The sequence below is a fragment of the Camelus ferus genome, chromosome 6 (genome assembly GCF_009834535.1).
Source record: "Camelus ferus isolate YT-003-E chromosome 6, BCGSAC_Cfer_1.0, whole genome shotgun sequence".
NCBI classification, from domain to species: Eukaryota; Metazoa; Chordata; class Mammalia; order Artiodactyla; family Camelidae; genus Camelus; species Camelus ferus.
The window spans coordinates 36,600,907-36,614,773 of NC_045701.1; the positions used below are offsets into that span (position 1 = coordinate 36,600,907).

Genomic DNA, 13,867 nt, shown 5'->3' on the forward strand with positions numbered 1-13,867 from the left:
AGTGCTGTCAGCAACTGAAAAGCTATCCATCACATGGAAGCGGCGCAGAGTCAGGAGTCTCTTTTTGTGGAGAAATATTGAAGTCAGATTGTTGATGTCAAAAGTCAAAGTCTAGTTCAGCTATCTGTTTTATGAATCTGACTGAGACACATTGTGCCTGCGTGCAAACTGATATCTAGCAGAGCTCATTTTAGCAAATGTGTGATTTAGAAGTCAAAAAAACACTCCTACAACCAAACTCATAGCAGGCAGAGGCTGTGGCGTGCGTGCAGAGTTTTTACATTTTAATATGACACCGTTTGGTAGTGTTTATCATCTGAAATCCAAACCATATCAACTTTCTCGCTACGATATTTAAGATCTGTGTACTTTAGAAGAAAAAAAAATTCACACAGAATCAGAGAATACATTAAAATACCACCACAATAGCAAAGTGATTGGCCTCGATGGGCTTGGTTTTGTTTTCTTTTTTTTTCTGAAAACCAAACCACAAATACTGCATTCACTTTCTTCCCAGTAAAAAATAGACATTTACATGGGGTCAAAATGAGAAGAGTATTTAATGGTGGCGAAACTGCAGACACTACTCAAAGCCCCTTTTGGACATATGCACCTCATTACGTTCCTGGAACCTCTATTGTAATATTACTTACAATGTCTAAGTATATATTTTATACACAACCTACCAATTATACCCAACAGCCAAATTTCACTACATGCTCAGAAAATAAGAGTAAAACAGGAAAAAAAAAAAAAAAAAAGAGCACACTATGCTCAGGACCTCTTTTTTTGCTCATTTTGACCCTCACGCCTCAGCTCACCTTGTTTAAAAAGATATCCACCTTCTTTCTTTTTTCATTGGAAAAAAAATGTCAAATTAATTTACAATAAAAAGTGAAGGAAACAAAATTGGTTTGAGTAGCGCATATTCAATCCTATGTAACAGAAATTTTAAACTAACTTCAAAATAGATGACATAGAGTGGAAACTATAGTTTTATTTGAATAAATCTTAGGGATCAAAGTGTACATTTCACGTGTATTTCTTTAAAGGGGGCTTTGTGCATCCGAGGTAGCATATGCTCAGAATGCTATTACACTTGCCAGCCTTCCCGCAAATTTGTGGTGTTTAACAAAAAACAAGCACTTTTTTCAATTCAAGTCAGGAAGACTCTTTTATTTTTGCTGATTTCGCCTCCTTTTCTCTTTTCTAGCACAGCCCTCGGGGCGCATGATGTAATGGTCAGCACTTGCACATGGGAGCGAGAAAGCCTTTCCTGAACTGCAAACTTTATTCAATAAAATGATTGTGCTGCAGCTCTTTTTTCCTCCCCAAGAGGGGAAAGCACACACGTATCATGTAGAAAGCTTTAGGAATCCTAAAGACCTCAGTAGGTCTTAAAAACATTTTTTTTTTTTTTTTTTTTTTTTTAGAGCATGGAAAAGAAGCAACACACACCAAAACTGTAACAGAGATTATTTTTACCCTAACTTGGTTCAATGATGCCAGATGTAGAAGAGGGCTCTGTGGCTTGAAGGGTCATGAGTTTGAGTCAAAACTCAACTTCAAGTTAATTGGCTGGCTTTGGGGGCTGCACAAATTGCAGAGACGGATTTGTTTCTGGCGAGGAAAGAGGGGGATCACTGATCCGGAGCCGGAGCCTCTGCACCCCATGCTATCTTGTCAGCAACCCACTCTCATAAGACAATATCTGCAAAATAGACACCTTTCACCTTTCCTGGTAGTAAATAAATACATAATAAATGCAATCATGATAGATCCTGTTAGAGAGTAAAAGAAGCAAAACAAAACAAAAATGAAGGTGGGAATGTATTCCTTCCAGATGCATATTTGAAAGCTGTGTTTGTTAAGTCTGAATTTTGCCTCTATTATCCAGCAAATCTGCTGACACCCACACGCGTTTAAATAAATCCTGATATCAAATCCTAATTTTAATATTTTGCCATGTATAAAGGCAAACTCTATAGTTTGGTTTTGTTTTGGCCAGATTTTCTTGTGTCTTTTTTATCTTTTTTTTTTTTTTTTTTTCCGATCAGCTGAAAACTTCTTTGGAATACGAGGCAAGATTGCTTCACTTTAAAACTCCTTTCAGGTTGATGTATCAGCAACCATTTGGAATATCACTATATATCTGTCAGGGGGAAAAAATCCACAAAAGAGAAAGAGCCACCATATGGAATCACTAGACACTAAACCTCTTGTCCACCCAAATTACACGAGTCCTCACATAATAAAAGGACATTGCAGAGGCAGTGCTGTATGCCTTCCAGGCAGAGCTCCATAGCCAGCAATTAGTCTATATAGTCAGAGGCCAAAAAACCTTATTGTCTTACTTGCTGTATAATTATCTGTTATGATGAACTGTGATTCTAAGGACTATTGTCTTTACGCTTGGATCTGTGTGTGGAGTGGTTGTCTGGCTGAGACCCAAGAATGGACCTTCCTTTTAGTATCTCTGCCTGAGTGATTTCTCTGGTCTCTTCCTGGCTGGGTAAAACAGAGACTGTTTCTGCATGATTTCTTGGGTTGATGAGAAGCAATTATGCCTTAAATGAAGTCATTCATGTCTGCCATTTTGTTTGCATATTTTCCAGTGTTCACCTGTTATTAAACCTGTCTTTAAACTGTAAGCTAGTTTCAAGGAGACTTTTGTGTCTAACACAGTTTAGTAATCAGAGGAAAACAAAATAGATAAAATGTTTTCCGCACAAATCACTCAAGCAAGAAATCTAATAAAGTGATTAAAATCTAAAATAGCATTTAAGAATTTCCTGGCCATTTTTATGTCTTTGAATTTTCCCCCTATTCCCTGAAAAAATGGCAGTTGTCTTCGCCGTCTTAGCATGAAAGTTAAAGCAACTTTGTCATCTGTTGAAGGGAAAGCAAAGGGCAGGGAAAGGAGAGAATGTTAATAAATCGTATTCTCCTTGTCAGATAGTTATTGTTGTTCGTTAGAATATGAAAACGATATGTTGGTGCATGTAATAAAAAGGATATTAGAAGTATTTGTTTAACACTGACTATATCTTGTAGATAGTGAGTTCATTAGAAAACATGGATTAAATATTTAAAGATTTCTAATGTAACCAGATGTAATTATTAATTAAAAGAGTATTCTAATAAACTTTAGGCGACTAAAAGGGGAATATTTTACATGGAATCTTGTAAAACAAACATTCCATTGTGGACCTTCTGGTCTTGCAAAATCCAAAAAACAAATGCCCAAACCAGCTTATAATGTGAGATTAGAAAAACTACAGTTTAAAGTTTAAATGGTCATAAAACAAAAATTGAGTTTACTATCAATTTATCTAAACGAATATATATTTTATTAAATGAAGCTTTATTGAATAACGTCATTTCCCTTTTGGAAATTTTTCCATTCAGTCAGCTATTTATTAGCTACTCTTTGTTAGTGGATATACTTCATAGATACAATTTGCTTTAAAAATAAGATACAGTGACTGAGCCAGAATGATTTACTGGGCATTTTTCTAATAGTAAATACAAAATGGAATACTGCTAAATAAATTAGAAATATAATTGAGGCTATGATTACTTATATTATTGCATATTATACTCAATCATTTTGGAAAAGAATCATTTTATTAAAAAGGAGATAAATGTAGAAAGTCATTTAATTTTAAAACAATTTCTTTTTGTCTAACTTCTTAAAAAATCCAACTCACCATATGTGTTTGATTTTTGAGTTTCAGTGAAATAAGAGACTTGCTGATGGTTTAAAAGTACTTAATTTATCACCACTGAACAGAAAGCATTTCCCCCCTGAAGAGGTTTGTACTAAGGTGACCTCTGCTGTTTAAAAAAAAGGCTTGCAAAAAGCAGTCCCTTTCCTAAAATACTCAGTAATCCTAAATTACAAGGATGGAAGTGGGGACTGCTGTGCTTGAAAGTATTTACTAAATTCATTACTGTTTTGATTACATATGTGATTTTTAAGCCTTTTTCCTCATAGCTGGGAAATTTCCTCAGTCATTTACTTCCTTGCATTTTGTGTTTAAATTCTGACTGACTGGGATCCCTGCCATTGAATTTTCTTCTCACTGAAGGGTTTTCTCTGCTCCTGGTGGGGCAAAGTCATGACCCAGAAAAAAATTGATTCATGAATTCTCAGGGTACAAGTAAAGAAGAGAAGAAATATGCCTTGGCTGAGCTCCGACTAGTGACAATTTTAAACCTGTAATTAGTCTTAATCTAAGCTGCAACAGGAATCTGAATTAAAAATTTATTAATTCAAACTGATATATTAACTTTAACAAACTAGATCCCTTATTAGAAAGGATAGTGTCTTAGAAGCTGCTGTGTTCCCTGCTGGAACCTAAATTTTAATCATTTTAAAATTATGTAAAGATGGCAAACGACCACCAGATTGTTTTGCACTGTGCCTTTTCTCTACCTTGATAAATCTAACTTTTATTGGATTTGCCTGGTGTTCACACCTCAGTCCTGGGTTTTTTTTTCCACCTTAGTCCTAAATTTCACGTTTGTAAATCCCCATTGTCCCGTGGAGCACATGTTCTTAGCTATTTCCCCCCTGATGTTTCCAAGACCCCAAGTCCCCTTTAGCTAACTCCCTGACATTTCCATGAACCAGACTGCTGAAATGTTATACAGTAATTAATGTTGATCCTAGTACACACTCAGCCTCCAGTACAAATTAGGATGGAAAAGGTTATCATAATATTTTGCTAGTCTATTTGGTAGATTTGAATTGCTCCCTGTGGGGGACAAACAAAAAAGAAAGGTGTTTTAAAGTTAGGCTTCAGAAGAAAGGCCATCCAGGTAGTAACGAGTCTTTGGAAATCACTCATATTTTAAACTTTTCATCTGAAAATAATTAACCATCCTGTGTCGACAAATTGGCTCTCATATAATCCCTCAGGGCTGATGTGCAAGGCTGTCGAGTGGGTTAGTAGGCACTGTCAGTGGATGGGCTCTGGAATTCAGGCTAAAACTCTTGTTATCATTGGGTGGAGTTCAAATCCAGGTACAACCAGCAGCTGGAGCCTCTCCAACTGTCAGTCGTGTCTGAAAAACACTAAGAGACTAAATAATTTAGATTACACTCTATTGACCTGTATGATTGTTTAAACGAGTAATGCAGCCACCAACTGAAAGAGGTCAACCATCTGTAGAGGAAACACCGAATTTGGTTTCATTTCCAAACAAACTTTTGAAGAGCAAATTGTTTTTTCTGTGGGAGGTAGGGGAAAGTCTGAAGACAGATTAATGGCTTTTCCCACTAAATAAAGGTTAAAGCTTCTGTCATTTACAGAACGCAACTTCAATAGAAAAGAAGTCATAAGGCATCTGGTCCAAGTGCCACATAATCAGTGTAAATGGGTACTGTTTCGGGTGGGTTCAAAAGTAAGTGGCTTTGAGAAGGCAGTATTATTTCATTATATGCCACAATCATTCACTACTTATATGTGTGAGTACATGTGTACTTGAAGGGAAAAGACTTGGGAAAGACAATCCTGAAGTTAGAATAACCACACTTTTACAGATAATGGCAAAGTGTTTGTTTTAAATGCAACATTACCTAAACCCTTATCTCTGAGGTATGGAGTTGCTATGAATCAGGATTTGAGATACATACACTGTATACCCAGTTTATTTTGAGAAAAAAGTCCCTATTTTAACTAGATTAACACACACTGATCAAACTCTTGGTGTTCGGACAGCTCACATTGAATTAAAGGCTGCAATAATTAAATGCCCCTACCAACTTCTTCTCCAGAGCCATTACCTTCCAACGGGTTACTTGCCAGCAGAATGGTTTAATTACTGGATCTCATCTGTGCTCCTCTATTCTCCTGCCATTGTACTTTAACAGGCTTCTCCAACCTCTTCATAGTAAACAAATTATAAAAGAAGAGACTGGCAAAGAGGAAAAAGATTAGGTTCTATGTGCCTATGAGCTAACTACAAATTTAATGCCATGAATAAAAACAAAAAACAGGAAAATATCTTTGCCATGGGTCTTAACTTCCTATACACACGGGCACATGCACGCTCACACACACGCATGTGCTAGTTTCCCCTTACATTGCTTGAGGCCTGGTATAGATGAATCTTTAGTAAACTCTTTTCCTCAAACGCTTTCGGACACATTGTCCATGCAGTTTACAAAAGTATTCTTCAATATTCATCCCTGCATCATTAGTCACCGGCTTTGCAATAATAAAATTTTTATCATAAAAATTCAATATATCAAGAAGATACAGCACTGCATATATGAAATGTTGAACTTTTTAAATGCTCCCTGGCTGTAGTAATACTAATCCAATAGATCTTTACGAATTTGGGCAATATACACATTTGGCTACTAAAGTGTCATTTTGGTTGCCACCAGTCAATAACAAATGCTAACTTGGAATCTACTATTTAAAACAAAAAACATTTTCTGAGAGCCTCCTGAGAGCTTGGTGCTGTGAAAAATGCAGAAATAAATAAAATGCAGGCAATACGAATAATTTACTGTAATATAATGATTGAATGGAAAAATCTGTGGACTGATATAGGCTTATTTCTACAAACTATGACCAGAACACACAGCCATAATGATACAAAGTCCCTATACAATATTTTCATGCTCTGACTTTCATGAGTAAGCATCAGTTCCCGCTCCTTCACATACACACACACACACGCCACACACACACACACACACACATACACAGGCCACACACACAAGAAGCGTTACACGTTTCTTATCTGAGCCAAGTTAAATAAAGACGAGGAGAAGTAGGACTTAGGGCTTCACGTGGTCTTTCTTTGTATCTTTTGTGAGTCCTGTTACCACCAATATTTCCTTTTCCTACCTCCCCCACATCCCAAAGGTGAAGGCTACAAAGGGTGATGATTAGTGAAATACGACCCAACTGATATATTTCGAGTAAAAGCCACTGTAAAGGATCTCTCCTTTGTGTCAAAGAAATACTAGGAAAAGATGAAAAACTGAACAGTGGCTAAGGAAAGACTAAGTTCAAGTATTTTGTTCACTTTTCCAACATAATGTACCAGTTACATTGACATAATCTTGATTTTTTGATGTCTACTCGTTTATCTTTTGGTCCAAACAAAAGATGTTTATGTTATCTTTCACAATATTTATCAGAGGAAATGAAAATAGAAAAAAAATATAATTCCAGGATAGAATTCCTCAAATGTTGTGCTGTATTTAAATATTTTCTGTCTGAAAACAAAATCATATTTTGTGTGAATACTGCTAATATAATCAGTTTATTTCAACATATATAACGTCCTTACCTCATGCCAGACATTGAACTAAATCTTGGAGATATCTCACAGGAAAACCAAAACTCTGGGGATAGAAGGGTGAATAAGGAGCTTACATACTAGCTGAAATTATGAAAACTATTAAACTTCTTTAAGTGAGAAAAAGACCAAAATTTAGGAAAAATAGAGAGCTTGGAGATATAAACCATCCAGATCAGCACTGTACAATATGATAGCCATTGGCCACATGTGGAAATAGGGGGCTGTTTCAGGTTTTCAGCAGAAAATGATCTGACTTTTTTCAAAGACCGCTATGGCTTCTCTAGAACAATCCTGGTTTATGCAAAGAGCCTTGGGATAATTATTAATAGTGTCCTGTTTCACTCTCAAAAGTTTGGGGGGCAAATGTATGGGCACCCCATAGTCTGAGACTGTGGAGGTGCCCCAGTAAGACACTGATCTAAGTAGCTTGGGTAAGAATGAAGGGAAGTATCAGTGAAGTAAAGCATGTTATGCCCAGGGGGAAATTGCTATTTTGATTACATAATTCTATGTTTCCCTTTTCTTTCTTTTTGTTGTTAATTGTGGTAAAATACACATAACATAAAAATCTTTATTTTGACCATTTTTAGGCATGCAGTTTAGTGGCATCAAGTACATTCACACTGGTGTGCAACCATCACCACCATCCATCTCCAGAACTCTTTTAATCATGTAAAACTGCAACTTGGTATCCATCAAACAATAGCTCCCCATTCTCCCTCCCACCTAAGCCCTGATAACCACTATTCTACTTTCTGTTCTATGAATTTGACTATACTAGGTACTTCATATGAATGGAATCATGTAGTATATGTCTTTTCTTGTCTGGCTTGTTTCACTTAGCATAATATCCTCAAGGTTCATTTGAGTTGTAGTATGTGCCAGAATGTCCTTTCCTTTTGAAGCTAAATAATATCCCATTGTATGAATATACCACATTTTGTTTATCCATTCATCCATTGATGAACACTTGGGTTGCATCTGCCTTTTGGCTATTGTGAATAATGCTGCTATGAATATAGGTGCACAAATACTTCTTCAAGACTCTACTTTTAATTCTTTCGGGTATATACTCAGAAATGGAATTGCTGAATCATATAGTAATTCCATTTTTAATATTTTGAGAAAGCACCATACTGTTTTCCACAAAGTCTGCAGCATTTTATGTTTCCACCAGCAGTGCACAAGTGTTCTAATTTCTCCACATCATTACCAACACTAGTTATTTTCTGGAGTTTTCTGATAGTAGGCATCTCAATGGAGGTGAGATGGAATCCTGTGTTTCTTAAACTACAATCTGCATTTCCAGATTCAACATGGTATAACTTCCCAGAATGTCAAATTATTGCAAAGTGTTGGATAAAACCTATTTTTGTACTAAAATAAATAGATGTGCGTGAAACTGAATATATTCCGCACAAGAATTTCTCATATATGTTTGTAAGATAAAAGTTTCAGCATATTTCAGTCCAAGCATGGTTTCTCCCTAGATCTCCACGGAGTGCCAGTTCATTCTTTGCTCTTATTTGAGGTGTTTGGGGAGAACAGTTTGTGAAGCAGTGGGAAATCTGTTCTATTGCTCTTACCAGTTAATGTCCGCTAGTATTTGAGTCCACGGTTGACCAACTGTGTGACATACCTGATACGACTTTTGGTCTGTTTACTGGAGGAAGGAAATGTCTGCATCCTAATTGCTGGTAACTGTGAAGATTCACAGAGCATCTCAGAACTACACTTTTGCTAATCCTTCCAGCCTATTAACTCCCCTATTTTTGCTTATCAGAGTCACTAGTAAGTATTAATACGTCCTAATTTCATTATCTTTTATTGAGGAGGAGCATTGCAGAGTAGTTAAAAGAATGGCCTCTGAAAACAAACTGCCTAGATGCTCATTTCAGCCCAGTGCTAGCTGGGTGGCTGAGTGACCTCAGGCTACCTCCTTACCCTCTCAGTGCCTTGGTCACTTCACCTTTAAGCGGTCAATACATGTGAAGCAGTTTGAGTGTGACTTCAACAAATGTTTGTTAATTTTTATTGTTATTTTAGTTTAAATTGTACTTAAACATATATATTTCAACTAAAAGAATAAATGTGTGCTTTTTTAGTTCATTTACATAATGTTCACTCTGGTCATGAATATCTGCTATACCTACGAATGGATCACTGTGTAAGTAAATGAAGATAAGCACAAAACAAATTCATATAGAAAAATCTCCAGGTTTGTTAGTCAAAGCCTTTGACTCAATTAGGAACAAAGATGAGAAAATTCCTTTCAATTGGTTTGATTTAGCATTGCTAGAAATTATCCAGATTGGGAGAACATTTCGTTTGATTCACCAGCTCTAAGTTACCACCGACACAAATCAGCTGCAGTGCTTGCTTCATGTAGAAATGTGCTACCGTAGAGACACTTTATATTGCTCTATTCCACATTAATCTACAAAACCAGTCTGTAAATGCCTACTCCAGTGCACTAGCATCTGACTAGCAAGAGGCATTTCAACCCCAAAGATACCATGATAATTCCTAATACATCCAAAAAAGGCACTTACCTTGGGCAAATCAATGGCTAAAAGAATTCAGTTCCCTCTTGACGTGAAATGGTCCACAGCTACCCATTCATTGCTATAAAAGGACCATGTGTCATTATTATCAAAACATGAACTGAAGGCATCAGAATGACTACATTTGAATTTAACTAAGAATTTATTGATCAGGTGAATATTGTTTTATATGGAGATATTCTTATTTTTTATTATTCAGTCTACAGTAGCCCTGAATATGCCCTTACCTGGAAATAATTTTGCCAGTGAAAAAAGTAGTTGAAGTAAAATCATTTTCCCCAAATTTAAAGATAAAAATAAAAGCTTTAAGCTTTATGCAGTTGTCTTTATGCAGTCAAATGGAAGTGAAAAAAAGCTACAAGCCAAAAAAATTGCAGTAATAACGTCTTCTATGTTCACCTCTGTAGGTATCTTTACTGGTGCTCTTTATTTCTACTTGTGGATTTAAGTTACTGTCTAGTGTCCATTTATTTCTGCATAAAGGTCTCCCTTTGGTATTCTTTTAGGGCAGGTCTACTGGCAATAAATTCTCTCAGTTTTTGTTTATCTTAGAATGGCTTAATTTCTCCCTTACTTTTAAGGATAGTGTTGGTGGGTATACAATTCTTGGTTGACAGTCTTTCTCTCAGCACCTTAAATAGGTCACTTCTCTTCCTTCTGGCCTGTGTAATCTCTATTGAGAAGTGACCTGTTAATCTTACTGAGGATCCTTAATATGTGAAGAATCACATCTCTTTGTTTCTTTTGTGATCCATTGTTTTTGGCTTTTGATGGTTTGATTATAATGTGTCCGGATGAGCGTTATCTTACTTAGAGTTCATTGAGCTCCTTGGATATGAAGATGTTTGGGGAGTTTTTGGCCAAATTTATTTTCAAGTATTCTTTTTGCTTCTTTCTTTCCTCTCCTTCTGGGACTCCCATTATGTGTATGTTGGTGAGCTCAGTGGTCTCTGAGGCTCTGTTCACTTTTCTTCCTTAATCTTTTATGTCCTTCAGATTGGATAGTATCAATTGATCTAGCTTCAAGTTCACTGACTTTTATTTCTGCTAGCTCAGATCTGCTACTGAACCCTTTAGTGAATTTTTCATTTCAGTTATTGTACTTTTTAATTCCAAAACTTCTAATAGTGTCTTTTTAACAATTTCTATATTTTTATTGATATTCCTATTTGGTGAGACACCATTCTAATACTTTTTTTAGTTTTTTAGATATAATTTCCTTTAGCTTTCTTGACATATTTTAATTGGCTAATTTAGAGTCTTTGTATAGTAAGTCCAAGATCTGGACTACTTCCAGGGCAGTTTCTATTGATTGTTGTATTCCTATAGTGGACCGCATTTTCTTGTTTCTTCACATGTCTCACATTTTTTGTTGTTGGTTGTCGAAAACAAGATATTTAAAATAATATAATGTGACAACTCTGGAAATCAGATTTCCAACCCCAGGGTTCACTGTGGTCACTGCTGGTACTAGTTCTTCATTTAGTGACTTCTCTGAACTAATTTTAATCTTGCAAAGTCTGTATCCTTTGTTGCATATGATCACTGAAGTCACTGCTGAGTCAACTTAGTAGTGGGCTAATGATTGGAGAGAAATTTCCTTAAATTCTTGAAAACAATGAGTTTTCCAGTCTTTGCTGAAGTTCTCTGTGTACATGTTGAGGCATTTCTTCAATGTCCGGGTGGTCAATTTGCATCTTTGCTTTAGCCTTCATCTCCTGCCTTCACAGAGCCTCAGGGTCAGCAAGAGGTGAGTGCTTAGGGCCTTCTCAGGTCTTTGCTGGGTCTTCACATAGTCCTGGGCATGTGTACAGCTCTATGCTTGCCTAGCCTTCTAGATTCCCAGGAATATGCAGGAGCTTTTCAAAGTCCCCTATGGACTTCTCATTCCCTAGCATATTTGGGGTCAGCTTCTGGGTTGCCCCAACTGTTATTGCTGCCTTAGGCAGAGGTGATGTTGAACAACTGCAACTGATAGTTTTCTCTCAGAGGAAAAAGCTGTATTCATTGAGTGATCTGAGTTGAGTTAAGTAAACGCATACCCTGCAAATGGAGATTTCCAGAGAACTACTGAGTAAGTCAACTGATGACAATTCTCTGAGAATGGGGCTTTTAAAAAGCTCCAACCCATTGTGACCCTTCCCATGGATGCTAAACTGCTTATTTCCATTGTGATTGTGGAGCTGTTGGTTTGCAAGTGTCCTCCAGAGCTGGGGAGTAGGTGGTGGAATTAGGGCATGTAAAATACCACAAACCTTGCTGTTCTTAGTGAGATTCAACCATTTTTCTTGACTAAGTGCTCTTTGAATGATTGCAGATTTTGGGTATTTTCCAGAGTTCTGCAAAAGTTACTTTGACCATTTTGCAAATATTCTCATTCCTTTACATAGGAATAAATTTTTGAAATTGCTTGTTCTGCCATTCCTGTTGACATTCAGCTAAAGACCTTGATATTTAAACACCAAACTATTTATCACCTTTAAAGAAAATTTCAGTAGATGATTTGGAATGTCTACCTCTTTAATTCCTCTTAATCTAAGTCAAGTAATAGTCATTGAAGCCCTTTGGGTCTTAGGGCCTCTAAGTAGACTTCCAATATGATCTAGGTCGAGTGGACTGACTCAATTTAAAGACAGATAAAACTGTAATTATTAATAATCCATGACTAATAAAGAGTCAATTTTGATCCAGAGAAATAGTGACCTTTTGTTTTATTATTAACATTAGCATTGGTCACTATAGGGGTTGCAGCTGGTGACTTCAGGGAAATTACTCCAGGTAAATTAAAAATATAACAGAGATAGCGTTTCTTCGTTAATTATTGTGACCTTGAGTTTGGGGGGCAGTTCAGTCCAGAGAGAAGGAAGAGAAAGACCTGTTGTCATCAGGATTCTCTAGTAGATATGCTAGGAAATTTGCTGAGAGCTCTGTGTTCAACAGTATTGCATCTTTTCTCCCCTAAACCATGTCTACAATGAAATATATTCCCATGTTATGAGATGTTTTAAGCAGCACTGTAGAATTGTCATAGTACAGGCTAAATTATCCTTTGCCTGTGTCTTTAAAACTTCACATTTTGTAAGTTCTTGCCTTATTATTGCTAACTCATAACATTTCTGATATTAATTCTACTAAAACTTAAATTTGTGTTGCCAATATGAAACAATCCAACTGAATACATCAATTTATTTAATTTCCTAGAAATGGATTTGACTACTAACTTTTGCTACTTTAGCTGGTGATTTTGGCATAATTCAAAGTCAAACATTTCAAAGGTATACAGTGGTAGCACCCTCATGGCTGAAGTAGATGACTTACTCAACATTTCAGGGTAAAATTACTTATCTGAACGCCATGCCCTTTGATGTGTGACTGTAAGTTTTCATTAAAATTCATATTCAGGAATTTAAGTAGATCACAAGCTGCTTCTTAAAGGAAAAGACCAGCCCTGAAAGTTGGCATCTTTCAACTTACCTCTGTGCACGAGGGAACTCCTCTCTACAAACAGAATTCAGTATGACTTCCCAAAGGTATAACGGCAGGTGAAACTCACAGCCATTCGTCTGAGACAACAGAAGTGTTCAGTTAGATGGTGCTAATTATGCATATTATATATATAAATATATATAAAACGCATAATTAATCCTTGCCTAAGCCCTGTGGGCCTCCCTGTTGCTAATCCCATTTTATAGAAGAAGATACTAAGGCACTAAGGTCCTGCAACTGAAAAAAAAAAGAGTGAATTTTTGCATTTGGACCTTAACATTTTGTTTATAAAACTGCCCTTGATACTGCTACATTACACATCTGAGAGATAAACATGCTTATCCCTAAAACAGAGCCTATTTTCAAAATGTGTTTTATTAGTAACATAATTCTCAGTAGAGAGGACACATTTCCATACCCAGTTTCCATTCAAAAACTCAAAGAAGTAGTACATACCCAAAGAAACGAGAATATTTAAAGGAATGTATGGA

General features: G+C 36.3%; 1 long non-coding RNA gene across 2 annotated transcripts in view; it reads right to left on the reverse strand.

Annotated features, from left to right (window-relative positions):
* The window catches only part of LOC116664211, a 26,454-nt gene extending 12,999 nt beyond the window's left edge, over positions 1 to 13,455 (reverse strand). For both annotated transcript variants that reach the window (XR_004320609.1, XR_004320608.1), the window contains exons 1-2: positions 13,365 to 13,455; positions 9,879 to 9,951 (exon numbers count right to left, since the gene is read on the reverse strand). This is a non-coding gene — a long non-coding RNA (uncharacterized LOC116664211). The remainder of the gene's footprint in view (positions 1 to 9,878; positions 9,952 to 13,364) is intronic.
* Between the last annotated feature and the right edge of the window lie 412 nt (positions 13,456 to 13,867).